Genomic DNA, 16,150 nt, shown 5'->3' on the forward strand with positions numbered 1-16,150 from the left:
ATTGTGGGTTCGAATCCCGGTTCGCTCCGATTATGTTTCTAGGTTTGTCAGCACCATACCCGTGCTCGTGAATGAACTAGGCGTGAATTCCTGGGCTCGATCGAAGCGCCACCAGTGGCTATTACGAGTTATGTCCCTTCTATGCATCTCCTATGGACCAATCAGATTCCACCTCTCTTATCACTTGCATTTGCTTCAAAGAAAACGGCGGCGCCTCAAATCACGTGAGCACCTTGATTAAAAACATGAAAAGATTTAGAAAATATCTGTTGACAACGAGCTAGCGGTGCACATGCTTTGCAAATCCTGCAGTCGACCGAAATCTGCATGACACTTTACAAACCGGATTTCGATTTCGGTGCGCGATTTTGATTGGACTATGCATAGACTCGGTGTACGATAAAGCGGAGAAATTTACTGTTTTTCCTTGCAGAATAAATTCTCGGACAACACTTAGAAATGTCTATTTTTAAAAAACAGGTTTAATATTTGCGCTTAAATTTACACCATCAAATAGGAAATTTGATATTCCCCACCTCTGCGTAATTTTATAGCCAGAGGAAGATCCAGTGCCGCGTGAGCGCAATTCTCGCAAAACCTTCACTTTTCCGATCTTAGGAAAATGTGCGCCAGAAAAATAACCTCGGCATCCAGAGGGTTAAAGCGGGAAAACTAAAAATGTTGCCGCTTCCACATGTATCTAAATGTTCACTGAGTGGAATCGTGCGGTTGTGTGGCTGCTTTATTTGTGAACGGTGAAGATTCATTCTTCTTTTTAATTTATGTTCTGTCTTCCCGGTATACTTTTCATTGCATCCACTACAAACAATCAAGTAAATATCGTTTCTAGTATCACAAGTCATATTTTGTTTTACAGTAAATTTAGTGTCCTTTGTAATTTGGACTGAACAGCCTTCAATTATATTGCTGCAAGTAAGGCAACGTTTGTCACCGCACTCAGAAACCTGTGGAGGGATGACAATAGATTCAAAAATGTGAACTTGGCACAATCTTCAGATTCACCGAAGTGAGCTAGCACTATAAATCGGCATCAGTCCGGGCTAGTTAGTATAAGCTGACACACACACACACACACACACACACACACACAAACATACACACGTACAAGCACGTCGCTATAGAAGTGCAACGTTACACCCCAATTAACCTCAATGATTCTGAAACGTCATCTAAAATCTTTGACATGAATTGTGAACACGAACAAAGGCGTTTCCCAAATTGAACAGCTGCTGTTTACATAAACGTATATTGTATTGCATGGCTTCTTGCATGCAGTGACATCTGCGAGCTTCGTGTCATCAATATATCAATAATGTGGTTCCTATCTTTTCCCCAGTCAATTTACACCCAAGTGCATCTTTAGAATTCAGCACTTCTGGTGAGGACGATGTTTGCCAAAGGACACATGTCAAGGGCAATGCCGTACCAATAACCTAGTGACGCACGTAACAACGACTGTCAATCTGTCTGCTACAGCTACCATACCATCATCCCTGTCACAACTGGCTTATTAACGGCTTATTCAAAATATTAATTGTAGAAAGTTCGTTAAGACCAACGTATGTCGTATACAGTCCTCTTATTTGATAAAAAAAAGTTGGTTGGTTGGTTTGTTGTTTTACGCCGCACATCAATATTCCAGCTATATGACGGCATGGGAGTGTTATTGTATCGACCTGTTCCATATGTAAAGAGCGTGAAGCGAGCCATTGTCGATGTGGTGAGGTAAAGTGAAATTGGGTTTAACGTATATTTAACGCACTTATGTAGCGACATGCATGCACGTGTATGTGTGTTTGTGGCTGCTTGTACTAGTCCGGACTGATGCCGATTTATAGTGCTAGCTCACTGAGATACCATGCCGCAGTTTAACATGAATACCCCACTCAGACACAGTATACTGACTCCGAGCCGACCAGTCCTTGTTTTAGTCCCTTAATGCCGAGCGCCAGACAGGGTAACAACAAGTACAATCTTTTAACGTCTTTTTGTATGACGCGGCCGGGGATCGAACCCCAGACCTTCCGCTCTCCGGGCGGATGCTCTACCACAAGACCACGGAGGCGATCGCATTGTCGATGTAAAATTTATCTAAATATACAACTGGTAAATAACATCCAACAGCGAACGTTGGTTTAAAAAGAGCATTCTGGTGCATCCTTGAGCTACAAAAAATGCTGAGTGCCAGTCCTGTTCATAAGCCGATTTCAAACGTTTTACAAATTCAGAAATAAACAGTTTAGATAAATCGACACCCTGACTCTCCCAAATATACCCAAAACCAAACTTATACAAAAGCAGCTTTATTTTAGATGTCAAATTACATTTACCATTGGCAGCTGATACAGCATGTTATATGGTAATGAGATTCAGGTATATTTACAATCTTACACCAATATGAAATACATCCCTAAAACACTTTTGACGTGGATGACGTTACATCTAAAAACTGCTAACATACAAATAAATGGACAGATTCAATTTCTTTGTAGATAGCTAGCCCCCAAATTTCAGCTCCATATAATAAAATTTGGGCAACTTTCGTATAAAAAATCTTAAAATACACATCATAATAATATGGTTCAAATTCCTCGGGGACTTTAAAACAGAGAACAAAACCTTTTTGCCTGCAGAGATATATTTGACACATGTTTGCTCCAATTTAATTTTTTGGTAAATATGGCCCCACGTATTTATAAGATGACACACATTCCCAGCAACAGTCACCATAATAAGTTTCCGCCCTTTATGAACATAATTTTTGTTTTATCAAGATTTACACTAACAGAATACCTACTACAATAACTCCTAAGAAAGTCAATACGCTTGTGGAGACCAAATACAACGTCAGCAACAACGCGAACAACAGAAAAAGCTCTATCATGTATCATTCAATCTTTAAAAGAGGCAATTATTAAAATACGAAACGAGCCATAATACCATGTTTTTTTAACCTAGCAAAACAAAACAATTGATAGCAAACTGTTCACGTCAGCAACAACGCGAACAACAGAAAAAGCTCTATCAGCTCTGGGTGGAATTGGGCCATGATACTATTTTTCATTTTTTGACAATTTTCCGCCCTTTATGAACACAATTTTAGTTATATCAAGATTTACACAAACAGAATACAGAAAAAGAAAAACAGAAAAATCTCTATCACCTCTGGGTGGAATTGGATTCCTGGAGAGCACCCCGATTCCATCTCCTTTGCTACATCATTCATGAACATATTGAATAAAACCGGACTCATTATACATCCCTGCCGAACCCCATGGTAACATTCAAAACTCTGAAAAGTGATGGTCATATTAAAGTAAGAATATACACATTTACAGATAGCTAAAATAGTATTATACATCTTTGGAGAAATCATATTGTCATTCAACCCACACATATCTTAGTCCCATCGATAGAATCAAACGCTTTAGTGAAGTCCGCAAAGAGAGTCTATATTTTACCCCTTTTCTTAGATATATAACGCAGAAGAACTGATTGGAGAATGAAACCTACCTGTGATTCCACTAGTTTATCACACGCCTCACTCCAAAACGGCAATCTTGTATTGAGAATGGAAATATAAACCTTACTAAAGCTACTTAAAATGCAATGCCTCTAGTTTGCTAGTGAGTAGTATAGACAATGACAGTTCTGGACCACTTCCACAAGAGCCTGATTTATATACCTATATCATTACTTCAGATGGAATTTTTTATGGAAAAATGATGACGCGATTCAACGATCGTCATGATTCGTATCAAGAGGGCGTCTTTTTCTTCTTTGGCACCCCCAATTTCGGCACCCGCTACAATTTTTTTCCACTAGAGCAATAGGATGTGCACAAAGCATACAACTGTGCCCAACGAATTCCCAATTGAAGATTTGTGCCCAACTACAGTATAAGAACAAAAATGGAAGAAGCGAACAGCGCACGGGTGGCCAAGTAGACTAAGGCGCCGCAAGAAACCTATGATTGTGGGTTAGAAACCCGGTTCGCCCCCATTATGTTTCTAGGTTTGTCCGCACCATACCATACCCACATTAAGCTGACACGCCGCGATATAACTGGATTACTGTTAAAAGCGGCGTTAAACCCAACTCACTCACTCACTCACTCACGATTACACTGATCCTGGTCGCTGATCATGTGACTGAAATCTACAAGTGAGTGGCAGGTGCACCGACACTGACCTAGAAATGACCTTAAAATGGCTACAGAATGTAAAACAGAGTAGTTGGTGATGTGATTTTGTCTACAACACTTGTCCGTATAGCACCGCTGGGTGCAAAGTCGCCCTTACCGGCGTCAGCACCACACAGCCGTTTAATATACTCAAGTTCATTGCACTGGACACGTTTAACAGGACTTTTCCAAATGAGTTCACAAGGATATCGCACGAGAGGGCTTTAGGTTAATATATTCACCAAGTGCAGAAGAGTCATCAATTCCTAGCCATCCTGCAATATCGTCATCAACCGAATCTACTTCAGTTCCCGTTCTTGCGTTAAAATCGCCACGAGTCAGTATGTGAATAATTTATGCAGTAATTCAAACAACCATTCAATAGGCATTGCTATTCCACAGTTTTTTGGGGTTTTGTTTGTTTGTTGTTTAACGCCGCAATATTCCAGCTATATGACGGTAATATATGTAATATATGTCTGTAAATAATCGAGTCTGGACCAGACATACCTTGGTGATTAGTCAGACTTTAGTCATGCAACAAGACTGAGTGGGTATTATTTTACGCCGCTTTCAGCAATATTCAAGCAATATCACGGCGGAGGACATCAGAAATGGGCTTCACATACTATACCCATGTCGGGAATCGAACCCGGGTTTTGGGCGTGACGAGCGAACGCTTTAGCCACTAGAAACAAGAATCTTTTTTTAGATTCAACACAAACAATCAATAAACATTAAAAATACAATAAATACAACATCCCCAAATACATGCTCTTTCACATATTTGACTAATGAATGGTCAGGCTCGCTGACTTGGTTGATGCATGTCATCGTATCCCAATTGCGTGGATCGGTACTCATAATGTCAGTCTCTGGATTGTCTTGTCCAGATTCGATTATTTCCAGATCGCCGTCATAAAGCTGGAATATTGCTAAGTGCTTAGTTAAATAACAAACAAACAAACAGAAGTTGACTACATTCGTTTGACTTTGATGCGGATTTCGCGGGTTCGAATTCTGCCGTCTACTCACGTTTTTCGTGAAATTGTCCTATAATCAATGCCAGTTCAACTGTATATCAAAAGTTCGTCCGTAAAAGAATACGTTACTCAAATACTCAACGTAATTTATATCTTGATACAAACGATGATAAAGCATTGTTGAACTTAGAAATCAATATCAGGGTTGTGTCAAACTTCGACGCATGAAATAAGATGCGTCTATACAACTGTGTATACCATATAAAATATGTATGAGTTATATTTCATCTAGTGTTTATTATATTATTTAATTTGAATTTCATAATGCTGGAAATCAGAGGACATTTTAATTGAACACCATAACCCTTTACATGTCATCGTGTCCCAATTGCGAGGATCGATGCTCATGTCAATCACTGGATTGTCTGGTCCAGACTCGATTATTTACAGACTGCCGTCATGTAGCTGGAATATTGCTGAGAGCGGCGTTAAACAAAAAACAACATAAAGTCTACATTTAAAATCAACACACTTATGTCGTGTTTACCCATTACCTGGTATCGCCTGTAATATCAATATTCTGCTGATTCTCGTATTTTAAACACAACCTACAGTAACATACGTCTTCTATCAAAAGTATTTATGTTTCAAAACCAAACATCCAAATCTAAACAGTTCCTTTTGGAGTGATTGTCCCGTAGGGTCTGTTGATTGATTTTCAATATACGTATTTATATATAACAAAATAATGTCAAACACGTGTCAAACATATATTTGGTAGTCAACTAAAGAAGATCTTCAACACATTATTGTGTAAGTTGTAGCAGTATCACGAGGGGAGCATGGGGTTTTGTTGTTGTTGTTGTTGTTGTTGCTGCTGCTGTTGTTGTTGTTGCTGTAAGTGTTTAAGAGGTCGCCTTCTGCCTAATCAATTTCGGTTGACTTGTCCCTCTGTGTGTGAGTAGGGTACACATATCTATTGCGAGTTTTGGTATTCATAAAATTTCTGTTTTTGTCTTGATATGATTTCTATTTTCGTATATTGATATAATTTCATTTTTATATTTGGCTGCTCTGTTTTTATACGTTCGAGTAGCTGTCCATCTCTCAGAAATAGAGTTAGTTTGGCCTTCGCAAAAGCATCTCTTGGCTTTAGGAGATCTATGACAGATAGCGGATCTAACTGCAATTCTTGTTTCAACCGAGCCAGGGTTGGGGCGTGGTCTTAACATTCCAGTAACAAGTGAGTAATTGATTCAGGTTGATTGCAAGATGGACAATCCTTGTCATAGTGCTTTTTGTGACCGAGTCTGAGGCGTGAGATGGCTACTTCAACTTTACTTCCATTTGGTCTTATGTGTGCCGCGTTAGGTTTTATGCCACGAGCCAGAGACGAGTGGCATCACACCTAACGAGCCGAAAACGAGTGGTATCACGCCTAACGAGCCGAAGACGAGTGGTATAAAATTTAACGTGCTGGAGACGAGGGGTATAAAATCTAACGAGCCGAAGACGAGTGGCATAAAACCTAACGAGGGCACATAAAAACACATGTGATACTGCTATAACGAATTTATCTGACCGACATGTTTTAATTGACATTATAAAAACAAATTGAAACAAATTCAAAATTGATAGAAAACAGCTGTTCGATTGAGCCGAGGTTAACTTGTGCTGTCACGTGATTTTCATTGACTCGGAAATAGCGTGAGGCTTTTTGCTTCAAAGCAAGTTTTTATTTTTACCTCTCAGAAATCCACGTGCGGTCTGTCTTTTTCGTGGCGGGGTATAAGGGATTTTTTCTCCCGTTCCAAAACTTATTTCCCTCCAAGGCGGGATACATAGAATTTTATCAAGATCACGTGAACCAATCAGATCTCACCATTCTCACGTGGATGTATGACAATGCATATTGTTTTGAAATGTCGTTATTATCACGTTCATTATTTCAAATTATTTCAATATCGTTCTCAATTCAGTACTGTACACAACATTTGTCTATTTTACATGTATACGACGGCTAAATGGGCTATTTGCAAACAGTTTGGGTCTGGCACATTTGTGTGTGTTAAACCACGTGTTATTTTAAAAGGGAGGTATACATATTTAGTTGTCTGTCCAGGTAACTAATTTAAACTGTTCTTTTCTGAATAAAATATTATTTAAACCACGTTAGCTTACATCTTGCTGAAACGTGCGGCACGGACAATATCAAATATCCGTGTCAAACAAAACCCCTACACCACTGGCCTACAACAGTTGTACCTGCTATTATAGAACACCAGCTGTTGTTATCAATCAATAGTTGTAGAAATATGAAACGTCAATGCTAGAAAGTAACCAGTCAACGAACCAGATTCCACTAGGCGTAAAATTGTCAAATAGAGGTGAATTGATCACTAAAAACCAGGAATGACATAAGGTTACATCGGTGCGCGTCAGCTTAATGTGGGAGGAAAGCCCGAAGTGATGCAGTTTACCACTTCGGTGAAACCCACGAGCACGGGAATGATGCTAACAAACCTAGAAGCATAATCGGGGTTAATCATAGGTTTCTGGCGTGCCCAAGGGATGCAACTCTGCACAGCAAATCGCTGCGCCTTAGACGATTGGGCCACCCGTGCCCCCTTATTAACCTAGTGAATTTCACAGTCCACTCAGACACTCACATACTAATCAGTATTTTTTACGAGGTTAAAAAGGTTAAGTAGTCATCAGATTTACTTTAATTGTCAGCTTCCTGTATAATACTGTTAGGCACACAGCTCATTGATGAACACGACCCGTGAAGATCCGGGTTAGAATAGGTCTTCAGCAACCCATGCTTGCCGTAAAGGGCGACTATGCTTATCGTAAAAGGCGACTAACGGGATCGGGTGGTCAGGCTCGCTGACTTGGTTGATGCATGTCATCGTATCCCAAATGCGTGGATCGATGCTCATGATATCAATCACTGGAGTGTCTGATTCAGACTCGATTAGTTACAGACGGCCGTCATATAGCTTGAATATTGCTGAGTGCGGCGTTAAACAACAAACAAACAAACAAACAAACATTGATGAACACAAAGAACCTCCTTGGGATTCGAACGTGCAATCAATTGATTTGTAGTCCGACGCTATGGAGACTGTTGTTGCTACAAGTTTCAAGTTTCCTAGTCGCCATTACCTTGGTGAATATTGTACCAAGTTCGTTGTAAGTCCTGGAGGTATATGTGTTGTGCAAGTGCCTGTGAGTGAGTGAGTGAGTTGGGTTTTAACGCCGCGTTTAACAGTATTCCAGTTATATCACGGCGTGTCCGCTTTATGTTGGAGGAAAGCCCGAAGTGATGCAGGTCTCAGACGTTTACCACTTCGGTGAAACCCACGAGCACGGGTAAGGTGCTGACAAACCTGGAAACATAATCGGGGCGAACCGGGATTCGAACCCACAATCATAGGTTTCTGGCGTGCCTAAGGGACGCAACTCTGCACAGCGAATCGCCGCGCTTTAGTAACTGGGCCACCCGTGCCCCGCAAGTGCCTGTGAATCTATCTTCAATTTATATTCAATATACATCTCATCCATATTTGACTTATTGCCTGGCGATACGTACTTTATCAAACATGATTAAGGGGTTTAAATTCATACAATGTTTGGATTTGTGTAGTGCTGGGTTAAGGTGATGTTTAGACTATGAGGCGATTGCTATTTTATGCGTTTAGACCTTGTACATATTGTTTAGGACTACAACACATGATGCCTAAACATGTCTGGTATGTGTTTACATTTTTTACAGTGTGGTGTAGGAGGTGAATTATATCGTAATGTACTCTTGATGCGCTCTTTAGACATAAAGGCCTGTAAAGATCCAGGGTAGAATAGGTCTTCAGCAACCCATGCTTGCTGTAAAAGGCGACTATGCTTGTCGTAAGAGGCGACTAACGGGATAGGGTGGTCAGGTTCGCTGACTTGGTTGATGCATGTCATCGTATCCAAATTACGTGGATCGATGCTCATGATATCACTCACTGGACTGTCGAACCCGGGTCTTCGGCGTGACGAACGAAGCTTTAATCACTAGGCTACCCGACCGCCCGTTTCATGTTGGAAGTCAGCAGGCAGAATTTACCTTCATTCATGTACCGGTGGAAGAGTGAGTGAGTGAGTGAGTTATTATGGTTTTACGCCGTTTTTAGCAATATTCCACCAATATCACAGCGGGGGACACCAGAAATGGGCTTCACACATTGTACCCATGTCGGGAATCGAACCCAGGTCTTCGGCGTGACGAGCGAACGCTTTAACCACTAGGCTACCCGACCGCCCACAAACGATATGAAAGCCCACCGTATGATGCTAGATGTACATGGTGTGATGATATGCATCTTCATCATAAACAATCCAGATTTCTTTATTCACAAATTCCTATTAATTTATTTGAATGACAGGTCAAGGTTGATAGTCTCTGTTTAACAATACTTAATGCTGATTTTGACGAACGAGTGTTGACGAGCTGATACACGTCTGGGCGTGGCATGCGCGTGGCATGGGCGTGTCACTGTCCAGTCGGCATATTTATGTATTTATGATACACCACCTCTGTGTTATAATTACACGTGATTTATGTAGGGATTCGAAAATTAACAAGAGTGTCTGCTTTCGAATGATTTTAATCAAACCAACCACGGTAACTTAATCCCATCTCCGACTACAGCCCCATAACTGATAGCGTTCCATGGTATTGATTTATGGTGTTATATTGACAATTCTGTTATGTGCGTAAATAATACATATAATTCGCATCACCCGGTGCCAAGCGTTTGCCAAGCTATCCGGAAAACTAATTAATGTCGCCATCGCATGAAGGTAATGGAGGGTAATGATCGTCACACACTGTTTGTTTGTTTGTTTGTTGTTTAACGCCGCACTCAGCAATATTCTAGCTAAATGAGGCGGTCTGTAAATAGGCGATTCTGGACCAGACAATCTAGTGATTGATGTCATGAGCATCGATCCACGCAATTGAGATACGATGACATGCATCAACCAAGTCGGCGAGCCTGACAACCCGATCCCGTTGATCGTCTCTTCCGACAAGCACAGTCGCCTTTTACGACAAGCATGGGTTGCTGAAGACCTATTCTAATCAGGATCTTCACGGCAGTACATCTGTAAAAGTGAAAAGTTCCGGCTTTCGACTAAATAGCCTTGGAGGTAAAAAAAATTTAGTTGTCTGTCCAGGTAACTAATTTTAACTGTTGTATTCGGAAAAAATATTACTTAAACCACGTTAGCTTACATCTTGCTGAAACGTGCGGCACGGACAATATCAAATATCAAATTGAGACAGATTTTTCACAGGCCCATGACTCATTTCAAGAAGTTTTTGTTTTTGGAATTTTGGATCTTCCCATCTCCCTGACTCGTGTGTTACAGCTGAAATTTAACCATCGCTATCCTTGATCCTTCGCTGAAGACCATCGCTGTCCTTGATCCTACACTGACGTAGGGGCAGTTTTCCTGTGATACCATGCATGAGTGTCACCATGCATGAGCCAGTGAATGTTGTTTAACGCCGCAATATTACAGCTTTATCACGGCTGCCTGTAAATAATAGAATCTTAATAAATAATCCAATGATTGACAGCATGAGCCTCGATCCACACCCACGGGTTACGATGACCTGCAACCATCCATGTCACAGAGCATGAACACCCGATCCATCCCGGTAGCCTCTTAAAAGTGTTGGTTCCCGGGGACCAATACCACTGACTCCCCATAGGGTACACCATGTATAAAAAAAAACCTCCCCCCAAATACCTTTTCAAATCTACAAATACACTACACATTTTTCGTGCCTCTCAAGAGTATTAAATAAACCATAAAAAAGGTGGTTCACAAATAGGCGACTAACGGGATCGGGGTCACCATTGCACCTCTTTACTGAACCATTTCTGCATGTATCGTATGAATACACATGAAGATTTAACCTCTGGGACTTTTTGTCTACCTTTTTATTATGACTTTTATGTTGCACATATTCAACATGTTCAAGAAAAGTTGTCTTAAGAGGCGACTAACGGGATCAGGTTGTCAGACTCGCTGACTTGGTTGATGATGCATGTCATCGTATCCCAATTGCGTGGATCGATGCTCATGATGTCAATCACTGGGTTGTCTGGTCCAGACTCGAGTATTTACAGACTGCCGTCATATAGATGGGATATTGCTGTGTGCGGCGTAAAACAACAAACAAACAAACTAAACACAACAACAGGTGTTCTAGTAAGCAGTGTTTAAATTGATGTATGTCACTCACGGGGTCTGTGAGGACTGCCAACGTGGTGGTCACGTGCTGCAGTGGTGACAATCGATACCAGGGACGTCTCCTTGACCTGGTCAGTGCGTGGCGCAGATTACAGTATACACATGATACCTGCACAGACAGATTTATTGGTATGTGGAGCCAATGCTACAAACCAAAAGTGTATTTGATTACATTGTGGTGCTTATTACATGAATGTTTGAGAGATTTCTTGGCCCATTGGAAATAGCACACTGATTACTGTTATGAGTTATGGTCATAAATAGCTTAGTTAATGTGACTGCCATGGCAAATTGAAAGTCAGGTTTGAACCTCTTGAGGTGAGGTGAAATAGGGTTTTAATGTCGCCTCCAAGATTATTGCACTTATATAGCCAAGTGCATGCACGTGTGTGTGTGTGTGTGTGTGTGTGTGTGGCTGCTTGTACTAGTCCGGACTAATGCCGAATTATAATGCTAGCCCACTGACATACCATGCCGCAGTTTAACATGAATGCCCCACTCAGACACAGTATACTGACTCCGAGCCGACCAGTCCTTGTTTTAGCCCCTTAATGCCGAGTGCCAGACAGGGTAACAACAATTACCATCTTTTAACGTCTTTTAGTATGACACGGCCGGGAATCGAACCCGGACCTTCCGCTCGCCGGCGGACGCTCTACCACTAGACCACGGTGGCGGTCTTGAACCTCTTGAACAAATTGGTGTGTGATCGCTGGTGAGAGCAAGTATGTGCCGTTTCAGCTTCATAGGTCCAGTGGTTTTCTGGGTAGAAGTTCTTTACGGTGTGAGAAACGGCATTCGTATAATATTCAACACTATTTTGTCTTTTAAGGACACTGGAATCTGTTTCTGAGATAAATAACGTGAATTTGTGTCTGACAGGAAATGCATATTTCAGGAAAATACACAAAAATGTTCTTTCAAGATGTTGATAACTGTCACAATCAGAAATTTTAGCAAGGGAATACTGAATTTACCACATGCTCTGAATGTGTCACATCTTGTAACAGTGTTAAATACTTTCTAAGTTGTATCTAAGCGCAGGAGTCCGTATCTAAAAATAGACGCCCTCATGCATATTCATGACCATCTCCACACGCGAGCCCGAGATGGTCATGAATATGCATGAGGGCGTCTATTTTTTAGATACGGACTCCTGTGATCTGAGACTTGACACTCGCATAAGGCCATACATAATTTGTTTGTGTTTCTCATCTCCAACTTAACCAGCAATAGATCGGGCGTCCGAAAGAAAATGTTTGATATTTTATGACATTTTAAAATTTAGAAAACATGTTGCTAGTCCCACCATTTTCATCTTTCCTCAGCTGACCTGTGAGTATTTTTTTTATCACATCGGGGCATTCATTGTCAAAAATTGTAAACTTGAGATAAGAATGTCTGTATTTCTTCACGTCGGAATGAAAATTCAGGGCGGGCGGGAGATTCGAAACACAGAAATAAATACGGACATAAGGACATACGGACACACGGACATGGAATCTGCTGGTGGTAGGTTTGGCGATACATGTCATTTAGTCTGCGTAATTGAATACAAAAATAACTCTTGATAACCATTTCTCATGAAACCCGTACACAAAAATATCTACACATAAATGCCGGTAGAAACTTCCTTACTACAGATACCAGTTGCTCTGACCATTTTCATCTGATTGCTTTTCATTAGCATTTAGTAAGAGTGAAATGGATACTTGTGTCCATCCTTCATAATTTCAAACAATATTTTTTAACTGACAAAAAACATAGGACGGCCAGTTTCACCAAGAATTGTATCAAAAATAAGGTCAAATATCGCTTTAGGTACCAAATGTGATCTTTTTCTGTGGAATCATGATAATTGTTCCCCATAATGTCGGATTCATATAATAGAATACGTGCAATTTTAAGATACTGAGAGGACTTTGAACATTATATATAATTGTTCTCCTTGAATAATTTATATAATGTGAGTGAGTGAGTATGGTTTTACGCCGCTTTTAGCAATATTCCAGCAATATCACGGCGGGGGACACCAGAAACGGGATTCACACATTGTACCCATGTCGGGAATCGAACCCGGGTTTTCGGCGTGACGAGCGAACGCTTTAACCACTAGGCTACCCGACCGCCCCAATTTATATAGAACCGGGGTAAGAATTTAGGTCTACATTTATAGATTGCCATACTTACTTTAGATGCTTGTAGAAGTGGTTCTTTACTGGCCTTATTAAGCCCCCGTTACACTATCGTCGGGGTAGGCAAAGGACTATATTGTGCTAGGTTTGGCTTCAGAGGAAGCACCAGCTTAGTGCCTTTAATTGTTGTCTCCAAGAGAGGATTCCAGTGCCGATGTCAGCTATTTAAGAATGAACAGGGAAACGTTTGGGTTTCTTCTTGAAAACGTGAGGCCGTACATTCAACGACAGGACACAAGACATCAAATCCATTAAAGTTTGATGAGAAACAGGATTGGTTTCTGTTCCATTAAAGCCGGTCAAAATCGTTTTGGACGGTATGTAACACTAGTGCTTGAGACTGTAACGGGGGCATTAGATCACATTAGTCTCGAAGACAAAACCAAATATTTATAAAATGTAACAACTTAGGTAATATTACACTTTATCATTTTCAAGTTTCAATTATTCTGCAAAACTTAAAATAATCCGAGGAACCTTTTTTCCTCAGCGAAGGAATATGCCATGTAGGAGTTAACAGATTGTTTATTTTGGTTCACAGCAACTTAACACGGCAATGGAAAACATGTATCACTACGCACGATCTATACGTAAGATTTCGACAATTTTCTGATATTAATTTTAATGCATTTATTTCTCAAAAGGGAAACAATAAAGTGGAAATGATAACTAGAATTCATCACTCGTGTTTCAAAAATGGGGAAATATCAACATCGTTCCGTTAATATTAAAATTTTAAAAAACTCTCGTGATGAATCCCCTTTATATCCAATGCCCCAGTTTCTTAATACAATAGTTTCATTCAGATTTACTGACAAATGAAATCAGACCATAAAACCTTTAGTGAGAATATCAGTACCCTTCATCTGTACCAGATGGGACGTGTACCTTCACATTCAAATCATTATCAGATGGTTTATCATCAGATATGTAAATATAAAATAACTTCATGATACGTGTGGTATGTTTAAGGCCTTCTAGTGTATGATGTACTGGAAGACGTCATGCATGGTTGGGGTGTTATTGTGCCAACAGCTACAAAGGAGTTTCTGTTAATGGTAGCCAATCACTGAGGCCGTTTGTAACCTGATTATTTGCAGGTGGCGCAAGTGTTCGTTCGTCATCTGGTAATAGTACCAATATCACAGAAAAGGTAATAAATAACATACCAATATGTAAACCCTGCAAGAAAAGAAAAGCACAAGTGATTTTATATGATTTATATTATATATATCATATAAATAATCAACAGATGGTAATTGATTGTTCAAATTTGGCACAGATCATTCTCATTGACCCAGATTCCTTGTGGTACACGAGGACAGTAGATTTTCATGGTGAAGGTCATCTGTTCTCAATTTCTTGTATGGCCACCATTAGAGTCCAAGTCTAATTGGTATGGTCATCCCATGGAAGCAATCAGATCCCGAATTGTGGCGTGCTGCAGTGCATGTGCCGGAGGTTCTGTGTCGCTGATCCAGTGCAACCCATAAATGTTCGATTGGGTTTAAATCTGGAGACCTGGAGGGTCATGGCAGGACCTGGATGTTGTGATCCCTGAAAAAGGATGTTGACAGTCTTGCTGTGTGAGATTGGGCGTTGTCTTGTTGGAAAATGACGTTCGTTGGTTGCATTATGGGAAGGACGTGTGGCAGAAGAATCTCATCTGTGTAACGCTGTTCCGTTAAATGTCCCAGAACTTGCACCAAGTCGGTTCTACCAGTGTAGGAGATGGCTACCCACATCACCACACTACCACCACAAAATCTGTCCGCTTCATGTATGCAGTTTAACAAAGTTAAATCTTCATGAGTATTCATAGGATACATGCAGAAATGGTTCAGTAAACAGGTGCAATGGTGACCGGGTCAAAATTGAATCAGAAGTGTGAGAAGTTTACCAACAGCATTTAGTTACATAAGCTTATGTGAATTTTGAGTCCAGGGTCCCCTTCCACAAAACTATCTTAGCGCCATGACTCTCATTTGAATACTGGAGTTAGGATCATTGTAGCTCTAAGATCATTTTATGCAAGTGGAACCAGGTGACCTACAGAATGTAATTCAAAGTGAGTGAGTGAGTGAACTGGGTTTAACGCCACTTTTAACAGTATTCCAATTATATCACGGTGTGTCAGCTTAATGTGGGAGGAAAGCCAGAAGTGATGCAGGTCTCCGTTAACCACTTCAATGAAACCCACGAGCATGGTGCTGACAAACCTAGAAACATAATCAGGGAGCATGGGCGGAAACAGCTTTTTTGAAAAGGAGGGGTGCACAATTAAGATCTATTTATTGTCTTTGGTGGTAATTTATACAGAAATAAAGATTTTTTTCGAAATAAAAAGGGGGGGTGCGCACCCCCGCAACCCCCCCCTCTGTATCCGCCCATGAGGGAGAACTGGGATTCGAACCCCTTATCATAGGTTTCTGGCGTGTCCAAGGGACGCAACTCTGCAC

This window comes from Haliotis rufescens, unplaced genomic scaffold (genome assembly GCF_023055435.1).
Source record: "Haliotis rufescens isolate VD_foot unplaced genomic scaffold, xgHalRufe1.0.p SCAF_3, whole genome shotgun sequence".
NCBI lineage: Eukaryota > Metazoa > Mollusca > Gastropoda > Lepetellida > Haliotidae > Haliotis > Haliotis rufescens.